The following is a 16,706-nucleotide window of genomic DNA, read 5'->3' as shown; positions in this document are numbered from 1 at the left end:
GGCGCCGGCCGGGTCTGGCGTCGACGGGGAAAGGCAAGGCGGGCGTGGGCGCGCGCGGGCGGCGAGGAGGGCTTCGGGCGGCGGCGCACGGCGAGGAAGAGAAGGGCGGCGAAGGCGCGTGGCGGTGGGTGCGCGGGCTCGGCGGTGCGCGGGCATGGGCTAGCGACGCCGACGGCGGCGGGGGCGCGGGCCCACCCTGGGCTCCGCGGGCCGGTGGCGCTGGGCGGCGGCGGTTGACACGTGGCGCGCTCGGAGTGGTGCGGGCGGCGGCGCGGGGCGTGTCCGGCAACGTACGGGCACGTCCGACGGCGTGGAGGGAGGTAGGCTAGGGTTTCATCTGCGAATTGGAAGGGGGATGCCTATTTATAAGTAGGGGGAGCTAGGAGTGTCCAAATGAGGTGTGGTTTTTGCCCACACGATCGTGATCTAACGATGGAGAGCATGGAGGGGGTTTAGATGGGCTAGTGGGCTGTTTTGGAGGGGTGTTGGGCTGCAACAAGAGAAAGGCTTTTGCGGTTACCCGGTTAACTGTTGGGGCATCAAACGACCTCTAAATGGAACAAAATTTGACAGGCAGCCTACCGGTGATGTACCAAGGCCACTCGACAAATCTCGACCCATTCCGAGAACGTTTTTGTCCCTCTCACGAAACAAGATTTGAGGGGTGCAACAGGTACATGTGAGAGTGTCGGATCGCAAAACGGACAATGGGGAAAATGATTGGATGCATGAGATGAACACGAATGCAAATGAGATGCACATGATTATATGAGAAGAAATGCATGACATGAACAAAATGCAAAACAAAGACAAAAACCCAACCACGAAGGAAATATCATATCACATAGCCGGAAATGGTAAGAGTTGGAGTACAAATATGGAATGTTACATCCGGGGCATTACAACACTCCTCCACTACAAGAGGATCTCGTCCCGAGATCTAGGACTGAAAGAACTCTGGATATTCGGAATAGAGGTGATCCTCGTGCTCCCAGGTGGCTTCTCGGTCGGAATGTTGCGAGCACTTAACTTTCAGGAATTTGATTGACTTGTTGTGAGTTTTGCGCTCGGTTTCTTCAAGAATGGCAACAGGATGCTCATCATAAGACAAATCTTCTTGGAGATCAATCTCTTCGAAGTTGATAGTGCGCTCAGGCATCTTGAAGCACTTGCGAAGCTGTGACATGTGAAACACATCGTGCACATTTGTGAAGTTGGACGGAAGCTCGAGTTGATAGGTGAGATCGCCTCTTTTGCCAATGATCTTGAAAGGACCCACGTATCTCGAGGCAAGCTTCCCTTTGATACCGAAGTGTTGAGTGCCTTTCATTGGAGAGACACGGAGGTAGACATGGTCTCCGATCTCCAAAGCCAAGTCACGGTGCTTGCTATCATAGTAACTCTTCTGGCGCGATTGTGCAGCTTTGAGATTTTTACGGATGACTTTACAAATATCTTCAGCTTCTGTGAGCAAGTCATTGCCAAGAAGTTGGCGTTCACCAGTCTCTGACCAATTGAGAGGAGTACAACACTTTTTGCCATAAAGAATTTCGAATGGGGCCTTGCCCAAACTTGCTTGGAAGATGTTGTTGTAGGAGAACTCGGCATATGGGACACAATCTTCCCACTTCATACCGAAAGAGATGACACAAGCCCTGAGCATGTCTTTGAGGATTTGATTGACTCGCTCGACTTGGCCGCTTGTTTGAAGGGAATGTTGGTGCCCATGGCCTTCTCGAAGGAGTCCCAGAACTTAGAAGTGAAAATGCTTCCGCGGTCTGAAGAGATCAATTGCGGAATACCATGTAAGGAGACAATTATGGAGGTGTATATCTCTGCCAACTGAGTTGCTGTGATAGATTCTTTGATTGGAAGGAAATGAGCCACTTTTGTAAGCTTGTCGATGACAACGAAGATAGCATCATTCCCACGCTTGGACTTAGGAAATCCAGTAACGAAGTCCATTTCGATATGATCAAACTTCCATTCCGGAATAGCAAGAGGTTGGGGGATACTAGATGGTCGTTGGTGTTCTGCTTTAACCCTTCGGCAAACATCACATTCATTCATGAATTGAGCATTCTCTCGCTTCATTCGAGTCCACAAATACGACTTCTTGAGGTCATGGTACATCTTCGAAATGCCTGGATGAATGGACAGAAGAGAATTGTGCGCTTTGTTCATTATGACCTTCCTTATATCACCTTTAGGAACCACAATCCGGTCCTCGAAGAATAAAGTGTCTTTGTCATCAATGTGATAGCACTTGTATTTGGATAAGCCCTTGGTAATATCGTGTTTCACGTTCTTCACCATGGTATCAAGGAGTTGTGCCTCACGAATTTGATCTTCCAAAGTAGGAGTGACTTGAAGGTTGGCAAGAAAACCTTGAGGAACAACTTGGAGGTTGAGCTTACGGAAAGCTTCACAAAGATCCGGTTGGAATGGCTTGAGAATTAAGCTGTTGCAGTAAGCCTTTCTGCTCAAAGCATCTGCAATCACATTGGCCTTGCCTGGAGTATATTCAATACTTGGATTGTACTCTTGAATCGTTTCGACCCAACGAGTTTGCCTAACGTTGAGGTTGGGTTGAGTGAATATATACTTGAGGCTCTTGTGATCGGTGAAAATGTCCACTTGCCTTCCCAACAAGAGATGTCTCCATGTTATTAATGCATGGACAACTGCCACCAACTCAAGATCGTGAGTGGGGTAGTTCCTTTTGTTGGGCTTCAACTGACAAGAGGTATAGGCCACAACTTTTTTCTCTTGCATTAACACAGCGCTGAGACCTTGCAAAGAGTCATCGCAGAAAACTTCAAATGGCTTGGATTCGTCAGGAGGAGTCAAGACAGGAGCTGAGACAAGCTTCTCTTTAAGAGTGTTGAAAGCAATGTCACACTCAAGAGTCCAGACATACTTGACATGCTTCTGGAGGAGGTTGGAAAGAGGCTTTGCAATCTTAGAGAAATTCTCAACGAATCTTCGGCAATAGCTCGCAAGTCCAAGTAAACTGCGGAGCTTCTTGACATTCTGAGGAGCCTCCCAATTCACAATTGCAAAAACCTTCTCAGGATTAACAACAATGCCCTTGGCGGAGATGATGTGGCCAAGGTAAATAACTTCATCAAGACAAAACTCACATTTGGAAAACTTCGCATAGAATTGATACTCTCTAAGCTTGTCGAGCACCAATCGCAAATGCTTGGCATGATCCTTCTTATTCTTGGAGAAGACCAAGATATCATCTAGATACACCAGGACGAATTCATTTGTGTAGGGGTTGAAGATGAAGTTCATCATGCGAGAGAACATGAGGGGGAGCATTGACAAGGCCAAAAGACATGACAGTATATTCATAAGAACCAAAGCCTGTTATGAATGCTGTCTTGGGAATATCTTGTTCACGAAGATAACCCATACAGAGGTCAAGCTTGGAGAATACTTTAGCACCTTTAAGTTGCTCGAATATCTCATTGATGTTGGGAAGAGGATACTTGTTCTTGATTGTCTTCTTGTTCAATGGACGGTAATCGACGCAAAGTCGGTCTGTGCCATCCTTCTTCTGGACAAAAAGAACACCACAACCCCACATAGATGAACTCGATCTGATCAAACCCAGATGCTCTTGTTCATCAAGTTGGTTCTTCAATTCCTTCAACTCCTTTGGTCCAAGCTTGTATGGACGCTTGCAAACGGGTTCAGTACCAGGCTCAAGATCGATAACGAATTCAACTGGCCGGTGAGGAGGCATTCCCGGAGGCTCTTCTGGAAAGATGTCTTGGTACTCACAAATGACTGGAATCTGAGAAATTGCAGCTAACTCGCCCTTCTCATTGAGAGAAAACAGTCGAATGGTTTCGTCCCGAGCGGCATAGATGATCACATCCTCAAAAGAGTGTCAACATAATCTCCTTGGCAGCACCATCAAGTTGAGCCTTGTTCTTAGAAAGCCAATCCATACCAAGAATTAGATCAATATCCGAGTCGCCAAGAACAATTGGAGAAGCCAGAAATTTATAGTTGCCCATCTTGATACCAACATTCAGAACCAACCTGCTAGAGCTCAAACGCTTAGCCAGAGAAACAACTTGCAATGCTTTAGGTAATGCCTCTGTATCAAAATTGTGCTTCGATGCAAATGGATATGACATGAAAGAATGTGATGCACCAGAATCAAATAAGACTTTTGCAAGAATATCATTAACTGGAAGATTACCCATGATCACTTGAGAAGAATCCTCTGCTTGAGCTGAATTCACCATGTTCACTCTTGCAGACTTGGGATTATGCTTGACCACTACATTGCTTGAAGACCTCACAGGAGGAGGAGGCGGCAGGCGCCTTTGGTTAAAGCACTTGTTTTCATAGTGTCATTTCTGCTGACACTTGTTGCAAGTCACCTCTGAGAGTGGACGATGATAAGGAGCACTTGACCTTGGAGCTTGAGTCTGAGACTTGTTCTGATAGCCTGGGTTGGGTGGGTGGGAAGATCCATGGCCACCTTTGCTCTTCTGCTGGTAGGGCTGACGAAACGGAGGAGGAGGAAGCCAGAACTTATGTTGCTTAGCTGCCACTTGTGAGGAATAAGAAGACTGGACTGCATCCATGATTCTCTTCTTAGAAGCCTCACACTTGAGCTGAGCACCTTCTTGATTGAGGGCCATGTTATAGAATTGATCGAACTTAGTAGGCTCAACAAGAACGAGAGCTAACTGCAGATCTTCTTTAAGGCCACCTCTAAAGTGATAGATCATGCTCTTTTCATCAGGAACGTCCTGTCTTGCAAAGCGAGCAAGTTTCTGAAATTGGATGTTGTATTGGTGCACGGACATGCTTCCTTGCTTGATATTGCGGAACTCCTCACGCTTGCTCTCAGCAATACTTGTTGGAATGTGATGAGCTTTGAAGTCTCGGCAGAAATCATCCCAGGTAATCACTCGACCTCCTTTGGAATCTTCATATTGTTGATACCAATCAGCAGCTTGGTCCTTGAGTTGAAACGAAGCGAACTTGACAAAGTCCTCAGGCTTGAAATTGCTACATTTAAAATGCTTGCAGATGTCCGCGAGCCAATCATCGGCGTCTGTGGCCTTGACACGGTTGCTGAAAGACTTTGGCTGATTTGCAAGGAACTGGTTGAGGGTAGCAAACTGAGGCTGATTGTTGAACTTCCCTTGACCTTGATTTCCTTGGTTGCCTTGGCCTTGGTTACGCTCTTGCAAGAGTTGCAAAAGCATCTGGGTGTTGGCATTGGTGGTTTCCATGACAACTTGCCATGCCTCCTGTCGGTGTCAAAACCGGCGGATCTCAGGTAGGGGGTCCCGAACTGTGCGTCAAGGCCGGATGGTAACAGGAGACAAGGGACACGATGTTTTTACCCAGGTTCGGGCCCTCTCGATGGAGGTAATACCCTACTCCTGCTTGATTAATATTGATGATATGGGTAGTACAAGAGTAGATCTACCACGAGATCAAGGAGGCTAAACCCTAGAAGCTAGCCTATGGTATGGTTGTTGTGTATGGAGTTGATGTCCTACGGACTACAACCCTCCGGTTTATATAGACACCGGATAGGGTTAGGGTTACACAGAGTCGGTTACAATGGTAGGAGATCTTGAATATCCGCATCGCCAAGCTTGCCTTCCACGCCAAGGAAAGTCCCATCCGGACACGGGACGAGGTCTTTAATCTTGTATATTCATAGTCCTGGAGTCCGGCTACCCGAACACCCCCTAATCCAGGACTCCCTCAGTAGCCCCTGAACCAGGCTTCAATGACGACGAGTCCGGCGCGCAGATTGTCTTCGGCATTGCAAGGCGGGTTCCTCCTCCAAGTCCTTCATAGAAGATTGTAAACACCAAGAGTAGTGTCCGGCTCTGCAAAATAAGTTTCCACATGTTGCCATAGAGAGAATAATATTAACACAAATCAAATCTGCTGACGTATTCCGCAGTGGGTCACCACACTACGGCCAAGTCCTTTACTCGAATCGTTTTTATTTTTCCACCTCAGCACGTTTTGCGAGGCGGTTTCCTTGGCACGTCTTGTCAAATCAGAGATCGTGTACCCCTTTTACGGGATTCTCATCAATACGGACGTGGGTAACCCAACCGCGCCATTTATCATGGCGCTTCGGAGGCAAGCGAGTTTTACTAGGCTGGTGGGGACGCACAACCACATCCGCCCATATAAGGGGATAAGGATCCACCATTTTACCTACGCCTTCTTCCTCCTTTGCCTATCCATCTCCTGCGCGCTCAAGCTCCAGCGCCCAAGCCCGCACTTCCCACCTCAACCTTCTCCAGCAATGTCCGGAGCGGGAGGCAAGTGGATGGTCTCCTCCGCTACGGAGGGCCAAGTCAAGAAGCTAAGGAAGGCCGAATACCTGTCCAAGGACATCGCGCACCGGCTTCCCGAAAAGGGGCAGCTTCTCCCCACCCCGAGGCCCCATGAGAGGGTAGTATTTCTTCCCCACTTCCTCCGCAGACTGGGTTTTCCACTCCACCCATTTGTCCGGGGGCTCATGTTCTACTACGGCCTGGATTTCCATGATCTGGCCCCGAACTTCATCCTCAACATCTTGGCGTTTATCGTCGTGTGCGAGGCTTTCCTCCGCGTCCGCCCTCATTTCGGCCTCTGGCTCAAGACCTTCAATGTCAAGCCCAAGGTGGTGCGCGGAAGCCAGGCGGAGTGCGGAGGCGCCATGGCGGGCAAGATGGCCAACGTCCTATGGTTCGAGGGCTCTTTTGTGGAGACCCTAAAGGGGTGGCAATCCGGGTGGTTTTACATCACCGAGCCACGCGATCCGAACTGGACCGCAGCCCCCGAGTTCCGATCCGGACCCCCCCCACACGGCTTATGTCCTGGAAAGAGACGGGCCTGTCGTGGGGTGAAGAAAAAGAAGTGACCGGATTGCAAACATGCATCCAGTCCCTGGTGAACAAGCCAATCCGGCTTGTTAATGTAATCCAGGTTATGCTCGTCCGCCGGATCCTCCCGTGCCAACAACGGGATTTTAATCTGTGGGAGTTCGACCCGGCGCAGCACCAAACCCTTAGCAGGCTCTTCGACATGACGTACAAAGATGCCTGGAAGGTGCTATTCAAGGGCGCCGAGGCTCCCGCATCCGCTTCCGAGGACCGCGGATACAGCTCGCAGCGTCATGCTAGCGAGGTAGCTATCTTCACCTTTTACAGGATGTTAAGCTTTTTTCATAGTTTGACTCTATGCGGGATCTAAACTCCCTTACCTTTGACAGGCTTGGCGGGCGATATCCGGACTGATTAACTGTCCGGCTCCGCTGCCCGAAGACCCAGCCCCAGCTCTACTAGTGAAGCTGCTGGTTCCGGCGCCTTATGTGGTGCCGGAGAAGAAGGCCAAGAAGAAGAAGACCACGGGGACTCGAAAGAGTGCCCGTAACATGGTGGTGTCGGACTCGTCATCCGACGAGTCCGAGATGCCCTCTTCCCGTGAAAACGAGGAGGAGGAAGAAGAAAACTCTCCCCCCCAGCGGAGGGAGGAGAGAAGAGGAAGGCCGCCCCAACGGGGGAGGCCGAGGGGTCTAGGAAAAGGAAGACCCCTCTGTCAGACTACTCCCCCGACGCCGGAGAGGGCGAAGAGGAGTGGCCAAACAGGGCCATGCGTCCAGCAAAATCGTAAGTTCGGATATCAGAGTTACTCATGATGCTCCTTTGTTGCACAGCTTTCCCTAATGTCGAACGTAATTATGCAGCCCGCCCCGGGCCGAATTCAACGAATTGTCGGGCGGCTCCCTAGACTCATCGGACGTGAACTCAGTTCCGCCCGCTGTCTCCCCCCGCACTGCAGACGATGCCGAAGTGGCGTCGCGACAAGCTCCAGGGCAGGAGGAGGTGGTCCCGGAGGAGCCGCAAGGCAACCTCCCGGACTCCAGGAGTGAAGGGGATAAGGCCCCCCAGGGCTCCAAGTCCGGCTTTGTGCCGGACACCGCGCCGGAATCTTTCACAGTTCCGGACTGCGGTAGGCGAACTCCTTCCAAGAGGAGCAAGCCTTCTGAGCCGGCAGCCTCCGTCCAACCGGAGGTGCCGGACAATCTGCTGGAGGTGCTTGACGGCGCCTCCATCGACGGGGGGCACCGTACTATTATGAGTACGGTGATCCAGAAGGTTCGGTCCGCCCAGAGCAGACTGACTGAAGCTTGCACTAGCCTTCTAACAGGCTTCGAGGTAAGTAAAAATGTGTAAAAATATTACCGCATAGACAGTAGCCCCTAATGCTCTGTTTGGCGTTCGGAAAGAAAAGCCGAATAGAGGATCTATTAAATATCGCAGGAGTCTAACAAAAAAGATTCAATATGCGTATGCAGGCTTCACTGCTATCCACCGCCGCACTGACTGCGGAGGTGGGTGTCCTGAAGCAGGACCTCAAGCGGACCGAGCAAGAGCTCGGCCTTGCCAAGCGGCGGCTCGAGGAGAAAGAAGGTAAGAAATACCTTACAGAAAAGTGCCTATAAAAAGGCGTGATTGCAAAAAAGATAACAGGATTGTACTGCTTATTGTAGGGGCCACGACTGAAGTGGCGACCCTTAAGTAGGCGCTATCTGAGGCCGAAGAGAAAACGGCCGCGGAGCGCACCGAGCGAGACAGACTTGGGGCTCAGGTCGGCGAGGTGCAGCAAGAGCTTCAGGCTCTCATGAAAAAACATGACAGTTTGGAGCTTGAGTCAAAGGCACAAGCATCCGAGCTCACGACGGCCCTTGAGACTGCCGAGTCTGCCAAGGCCGAAGCCCAAAAGGCCCTCCGAGAGTTGGAGGAGATGAGGAAGATAGCAGCGGGTAAGGCATTCTTTATGCAAAGCAGAAATATAAAAGTAAACTACTTGTTACTTACCCGAATCCGGAGCTCTCCAGGGGCATTCGCAGATCTTCCCCGCAGCGTATCCGACGCCGCCGCATTCTACCGAGCTGAAGAGGGCAGCTCGATGGAGAAGGTGTTCTGGTCTCAGTATTCTGAGGCCGGACACCCTGTGCCTTTGAGGGACCAGCTGAAACAGCTGGTCGAGCTCCACAAGGCGGCCGAACAAGCCATGAAGGGCTTCATAGTTCAGCTGTGGCCCGGAAAGGCCCTGCCTGGGAGCTATTTCTGGCTGGTGCGGCGGCTGGTGGAGGCCTGTCCGAGGCTCGAGGTCATCAAGCGCTCTGTCTGCATCGAAGGTGCCCATCGGGCCCTTGCCCGTGCAAAGGTGCACTGGGGTAAGCTGGACGGTGAGAAGCTTGTGAAGGACGGGCCACCGCCGGGGAAGGAGCATCGCAAGCCCGAGAACTACTACAAGGATGTTCTTGCAGGTGCCCGCCTTGTGGCGGATGAATGTACCAAGGATGTGATTTTTGAATCAACTCGCTCGTGTTTATCCTGTGCGCTGAAAACTTGTTCATATGCGCTAAGCAATGCTTATTGAATTTAAAATATTACTTTCTGTGCGGCCGTTTATCAAAAATTGAGAGATGGCCAGTCGTCGGCTTCTACCCCCATGCCACTAGTGCTGGGGTGTTCGGGATAAACCTGAGCGCTCTTTTTCCCATAGTTGGGTCCTTCGAGGGAGGCGCTCAGTACAACGAACCAGGCAATCGGACTATAATGCTTGAACACTCTCACTTAGCCATAGAACTCTATAATTTTAAATTTCGGCGAAGCCCCTAGTTCGGAAGACTGAGTTCGGGGCGCTATCCACGCCTTGGCCGAACAAAGCCAGCTCCTCGCTCGAAGTTGCATAAGTCTTTAGGGACTCGAAAAACCTCTCAAACAGCGACCGGTCTCTCGCCTCATCATGACAGTCAGTTTTAGCTTTCTCCACTGAGGTGCTTAACCCAGCTGAACCGGGGCACAATCGCAGTGGTTCTCCTAGTGCTACCTTAGCCGATATAGCGGAACGTAAGGCACCAAAACATAGGAGCCGGGCAAACCCAACTATTGACCCAAATCATGATTCGGAGCCGATGCATATAGTGCTATAAGTTCGGGGTGCCGCACTTGTGAAAGTGTACGGACTTCTCACACCATAATGAGGGGTACTGAAGCCCCTAGCGTGTTTGCCGTACCATGGTGTACGGGTGCAATCATGTCATTTAATAAACATATATGTGAAAAGAGGATAATGCAAAAAATAGACAAAAAGCTATGCATTGTTTATAGAGAGGCTATTTATCAAAGCCGAACGATACAAATAGTGCGATAAGCAAAAAAGATATTGGACTATTTAACATGTCCTGACCAGGGGCAGGCCGCGGAATTGTATTCAAAACAGGTATACTGCTCGTAACAGAGACCACCTCGGAGTTCCATAATGCGGCATGGCTTGTCTGCCTCCCTGGATCTTGCATCGTTTGTGCGGCAGTCGAATTGCCGAACAGGTCGTCCGAAGTATGGAGTCCTGAAAGTGAGAAAAAATTAAAAAAAAAGAATCCGGCAGCCCCTAGTACGTTTTAAGCCATATTTTGGGTGTGCCGTTATTGTGCCCCTTCCCCTGTGCCCATGGTATTTCAAGGGCGTAGTTATGTACGTGAGGCACTGGTTTCGCTATGTCGTGAGAGCTGGGGTTGGGGCCGCATTGCTACGCTTGCTCAGAGCGTGCCAGGCGGTCCTGCTATGGATTACTCCGGGCGCGCTTGGCAGTGTCTGGCTTTTTAACGGCCGGACTGGAGAATTTCCTAAGAAGGCTACCTTGTACTTCCGCTGCGAGAGCCGCCGTGTGCTCCTCCATACGGAGGGAGCGTTCGGTGTTTCTGTTGACCGTGATTACCCCTCGAGGGCCTGGCATCTTGAGCTTGAGATATGCGTAGTGCGGCACCGCATTGAACTTTGCGAATGCGGTTCGTCCGAGCAGGGCGTGATAGCCACTACGAAACGGGACTATATCGAAGATTAACTCTTCGCTTCGGAAATTGTCCGGGGATCCGAAGACCACGTCAAGTGTTACTGAGCCTGTACAGTTGGCTTCTACACCTGGTATAACGCCTTTAAAGGTCGTTTTTGTGGGCTTAATCCTTGAGGGATCTATGCCCATTTTCTGCACTGTATCCTGGTAAAGCAGGTTCAGGCTACTGCCACCGTCCATGAGGACTCTTGTGAGATGAAATCCGTCGATGATTGGGTCGAGAACCAATGCGGCGAAGCCGCCATGACGGATGCTAGTGGGATGGTCCCTTCAATCAAAAGTGATCGGGCAGGAGGACCATGGGTTGAACTTTGGGGCGACTGGCTCCATCGCGTATACGTCCCATAGCGCACGCTTCCGCTCCCTCTTGGGAATGTGGGTTGCGTATATCATGTTCACCGTCCGCACTTGTGGGGGAAAGCCCTTCTGTCCATTGTTGTTCGGCGGCCTGGGCTCCTCCTTGTCGTCACTGTGCAGCCCCTTGTCTTTGTTTTCGGCTCTTAACTTGCCTGCCTACTTGAACACCCAACAATCCCTGTTAGTGTGATTGGCTGGCCTTTCGAGGGTGCCATGTATCTGGCACAAGCGGTCGAGTATTCGGTCCAAACTGGACGGGCCCTGAGTATTCTTTTTGAATGGCTTTTTCCGCTGACCAGATTTATAGCCTCTGAATCCGGCATTGACTGTCGTGTCTTCATTGCTGTCGCTGCTAACGCGGCGTTTTTGCTTATTCCGACGTGTCCTACCACTTTTGTCCTTGGTATCCGAATTACCAGGGTTCTTTGATAAGTTGTTACTGCGAGCTAGCCATTTGTCTTCTCCCGCGCAAAAGCGGGTCATGAGTGTCGTGAGGGCTGCCATAGATTTCGGCTTTTCCTGTCCCAGGTGTCGGGCAAGCCACTCGTCATGGATGTTATGCTTGAAGGCTGCTAGGGCCTCTGCGTCCGGACAGTCGACTATCTGGTTTTTCTTTGTTAGGAACCGTGTCCAGAATTGCCTGGCCGATTCCTCTGGCTGCTGAATTATGTGGCTTAAGTCGTCGGCATCCTGTGGTCACACGTAAGTGCCCTGGAAGTTGTCGAGGAATGCGGTTTCCAGGTCCTCCCAAGAACCGATTGAGTCTGCTGGCAAGCTGTTAAGCCAATGCCGGGCCCGTCCTTTAAGTTTGAGCGGGAGGTATTTGATGGCGTGTAGATCATCGCCGCGCGCCATGTGGATGTGAAGGAGATAATCCTCGATCCATACCGCCAGATCTGTTGTGCCATCGTATGATTCGATGTTTACGGGTTTGAAACCCTTTGGAATTTTATGATCCATTACTTCATTCGTGAAGCATAGCGGGTGTGCGGTGCCTCTGTACTGGGCTATATCACGATGTAGCTCGGAAGAGCTGTGTCTATTGTGTTCGGCCCGGCCGGATTTGTTGTATCCGGAGTGAAGATCATCGTCACGTGCCGTAGGGCGCCTGCGCGATCCGTAGATCGATCTTGTTTGTCTTGCCTTATCCTCCAGTACGTCTCGCAGGTCTGGCACATTTTCCCGTGCCTTAGTTGAGCGGCGTCGGGACATGGCTTGGGTGGAGGGCCGATAGGCCTCTCTATCACGGCCGCGAGGTGGCCAGTCTGCCATGTCGTGCGTTGGTGATGTAGGTGCTTCCTCCTCTGATCGGGGTAGCGGCCTGCGCTTTGGGTAACTCTTGGAGGGGCGTTCGAGTTCATACTCTTCGGCCGCAAGGACTTCAGTCCATCTGTCAGCTAGCAAATCTTGGTCAGCTCTAAGCTGTTGCTGCTTTTTCTTGAGGCTGCTTGCCGTAGCTAAAAGCCTGCGTTCGAAACGCTCTTGTTCGGCGGGGTCTGATGGTACGACGAATTCGTCGTCATCGAGGCTTGCCTCGTCTTCGGAGGGAGGCATATAGTTATCATCCTTGACCTCTCGGTCTGCCGCTCTCTTCTGAGGGCTGGCTTCTCCATCTCCCTGTGCCGAATCTTGCTGGGGTGGGTGTTCTTCGGCACTATCCGGGGTAGTATTATCTCCCGTGCCGGAATCACCGTTTTTGCTTTGGCGGGATTTAGAGCGGCGCCGCTGACGCCGGCGCTTTGGCTGTTTCTTGGAGGTGTCATCCCCCGCTGTTCCATCGCCATCTCCATCTTTTGGAGTATCCACCATATATATGTCATATGACGAGGTGGCCTTCCAGCGCCCTACAGGTGCTGGTTCCTGTTCGTCTCCTACATCATCGTCCATACCGTCGATGTCTTCGGAGCCGAAGTCAAGCATGTCGGTTAAATCGTCGACAGTGGCTACAAAGTGGGTGGTGGGTGGGCTTTGAACTTTTTCATCGTCCGTATCCCATCCTCGCTGACCGTAATCCGGCCAGGGCTCTCCTGATAAAGAGAGAGACTTGAGAGAATTCAGGATGTCACCAAAAGGCAAGTGCTGAAAGATGTCCGCGGCGGTGAACTCCATTATCGGCGCCCAATTGGATTCGATTGGCAGGGGCGTGGGGGTTCGGAGTCCGGGGAAGAGTCCGGATTCTCGGAGTCACAGATCATGCAGAGTGCGGGGCTGGCGTTCGGCTCGATCGCCTTTGAGATCGCAGCCCCCGAGGTGATGTCCAACCGCTTATCCTCGATTGGCGCAATAGGCTCCGAGTTAGGGGTCGGAACCGGTGCGTGTGCGGCCTCTAGGACACTGTCCGGAGGCAGAGCTAGATCATGCCCCTCGAGATAGTGCGGCGCGCTTGGCCGTGGCTCAAACCCATCGAAGATCAAGTCTCCGCAGATGTCAGCCGTGTAGTTTAAGCTTCCAAACCTGACTTGATGGCCAGGGGCGTAGCTTTCGATCTGCTCCAGGTGGCCAAGCGAATTGGCCCGCAGTGCGAAGCCGCCGAAGATGAAGATCTGTCCGGGGAGAAAAGTCTCACCCTGGACCTCATCGTTGTTGATGATCAAAGGAGCCATCGGGCCTAAAGGCGACGACACAGAGGAACTCTCAATGAAAGCACCAATGTCGGTGTCAAAACCGGCGGATCTCGGGTAGGGGGTCCCGAACTGTGCGTCAAGGTCGGATGGTAACAGGAGACAAGGGACACGATGTTTTTACCCAGGTTCGGGCCCTCTCGATGGAGGTAATACCCTACTCCTTCTTGATTAATATTGATGATATGGGTAGTACAAGAGTAGATCTACCACGAGATCAAGGAGGCTAAACCCTAGAAGCTAGCCTATGGTATGATTGTTGTGTATGGAGTTGATGTCCTACGGACTACAACCCTCCGGTTTATATAGACACCGGATAGGGTTAGGGTTACACAGAGTCGGTTACAATGGTAGGAGATCTTGAATATCCGCATCGCCAAGCTTGCCTTCCACGCCAAGGAAAGTCCCATCCGGACACGGGACGAGGTCTCCAATCTTGTATCTTCATAGTCCTGGAGTCCGGCTGAAGGTATAGTCCGGCTACCCGAACACCCCCTAATCCAGGACTCCCTCACCTCCGGAGGCGGAGGTGGAGGGTTCGCCTGACTCCCATCATTGCAGTCCGGATTCAGACGCGTTGGAGAAGCCATCCTGAAGAGGGTGACATCCGTTAGAATCTTGATAGACAGATAGACAAGCTGAATCAATGGATAGAAATTGCAACATATAGTCTTCACAATAAACATTCGAACAAGGATTGAACGAATGAATTCCAAAGTTAACATCACACGTCCATTAATTTGAGAAGCCACTTAGATCAAGGTTGGTGAATGAAACCACAAGGTACGACTGGAACAAATAAGTGGTAAGGATTACCCAATCACAGACCAAATACCTGCGGGAAGAAATACCAGAGCTACTTGAATTCCCACCTATAAACTCCCGAAACTTTCTGGTTATGCAATCTGGTGTTGGGGATACAGGGAGGCACAATATATATCACACAACTAACAAGCCCTACGCTCCAACTGTATCCATCCGTCAACACATAACCAAGAAAACTCCGGAAATCATGTACCTCAACCTTCGAAAAGCATCTGTTATACGAGTTATGGCAATACTCCCGAACTCCCGCCCCAGTACTGGGTGGCGTCGAGGTTATCTCACCAACAACTACATAAAAGAGATTTTCGATGTCGGCGAACTCAGGTATTCCAGAACTGCAACGTTAAAATTGTGACGACAACACCTCGGAGCTCAACTCCCCGGGACACTGCCACAACCCCTAAATGTCAGGAGGCACCAAGAACAATGTTCTCATCACAAGAATATCAGAACGATCCCAAGATACCCGCGTGATCCTAAAAAAATCGTGAAATTTGAGGAGAGGAAAGTCAAAACATCTACGTCAGGAGGCCTCACCAGAGCGACGAAGGTGTTGAGGAGTAAAAAGAATCCTACTCTCCGATATCCCCAAAATGTTTTGACGTCTGGACTCAAAACATTTTTGTTCTAGACTCAACAACGTCAGCGATTTGATCAAGCAGGGGGCTCCTAAGTGTGGGATGGCTCTGATTACCAACTTGTAACGCCCACGATGCGGCTATATCTCCCACGTGTCGAGGCACGACTTAGAGGCATAACCGCATTATGATTTTGTCGCAAGAAGGGTTATCTTCACACAATCCCATGTAATGAATAAGAAAGGGGTAAAGAGAACTAGCTTACAATCGCCACTTCACACAATACTTAAATAAAACATACATCATCCAAAATACACACATAGACCGACTACGGTCAAATCCAAATGAAAAGAAGATAACCCCAAATGCTAGAACCCCCATAGTCCCAACTGGGCTCCACTACTGATCAACAGGAAACGAAACATAGTAACGACCAAGGTCCTTGTCGAACTCCCACTTGAGTCCAGTAGCATCACCTGCACTGGTATCATCGGCACCTGCAACAGTTTTGGAAGTATCCGTGAGTCATGAGGACTCCGCAATCTCAAAACCCGCAAGATCAAGACTATTTAAGCTTATGGGTAGGATAAGGTAATGAGGTGGAGTTGCAGCAAGCGCTAAGCAAATATGGTGGCTAACATACGCATACAAGAGTAAGATGAGAAGCTACGCAACGGTCGTTAAGATAGAAGTGATCCTGAAAACTACTTACGTTCAAACATAACCCAAACCGTGTTCAATTCCCGGACTCGCCGAAAAGATACCATCACGGCTACACACGCGGTTGATTCATTTTAATTAAGTCAAGTGTCAAGTTCTCTACAACCGGATATTAACAAATTCCCATCTGCCACATAACCGCGGGCACGGCTCTCGAAAGTTTATATCCTGCAGGGGTGTCCCAACTTAGCCCATCACAAGCTCTCACGATCAATGAAGGATATTTCTTCTCTCGAAAAGACCCGATCAGTCTCAGAATCCCGGTTACAAGACATTTCGTCAATGGTAAAACAAGACCAGCAAGACCGCCCGATGTGCCGACATATCCCGATAGGAGTCGCACATATGTCGTTCTCAGGGCACACCAGATGGGACAAGCTACGAGTAAAACCAGCCCTCAAGTTTCCCCAAGGTGGCCCCGCAGGCTGCCCGTTTCTTACCAACAGTCAAAGGAGCATTGGCCCGGGGGGGTTAAAATAAAGATGACCCTCGGGTTTGCAACCCCTAGGGAAAGTTATAGGTTGTTAGGCAAATGTAAAATCAAGGTTGGGCCTTGCTGGAGAAGTTTTATTCAAAGTGAACTGTCAATGGGGGTCCCATAACCCCAACCGCGTAAGGAACACAAAATCAAGGAACATAACACCGGTATGACGGAAACTAAGGCGGCAACAGTGGAACAAAACACCGAGCA

Source organism: Triticum urartu, chromosome 3A, assembly GCF_056163025.1.
Source record: "Triticum urartu cultivar PI428250 chromosome 3A, HENAU_Tu73, whole genome shotgun sequence".
Lineage (NCBI taxonomy): Eukaryota > Viridiplantae > Streptophyta > Magnoliopsida > Poales > Poaceae > Triticum > Triticum urartu.
The sequence above is the reverse complement of the archived record's forward strand: the minus strand, read 5'-3'. Positions refer to the sequence as shown.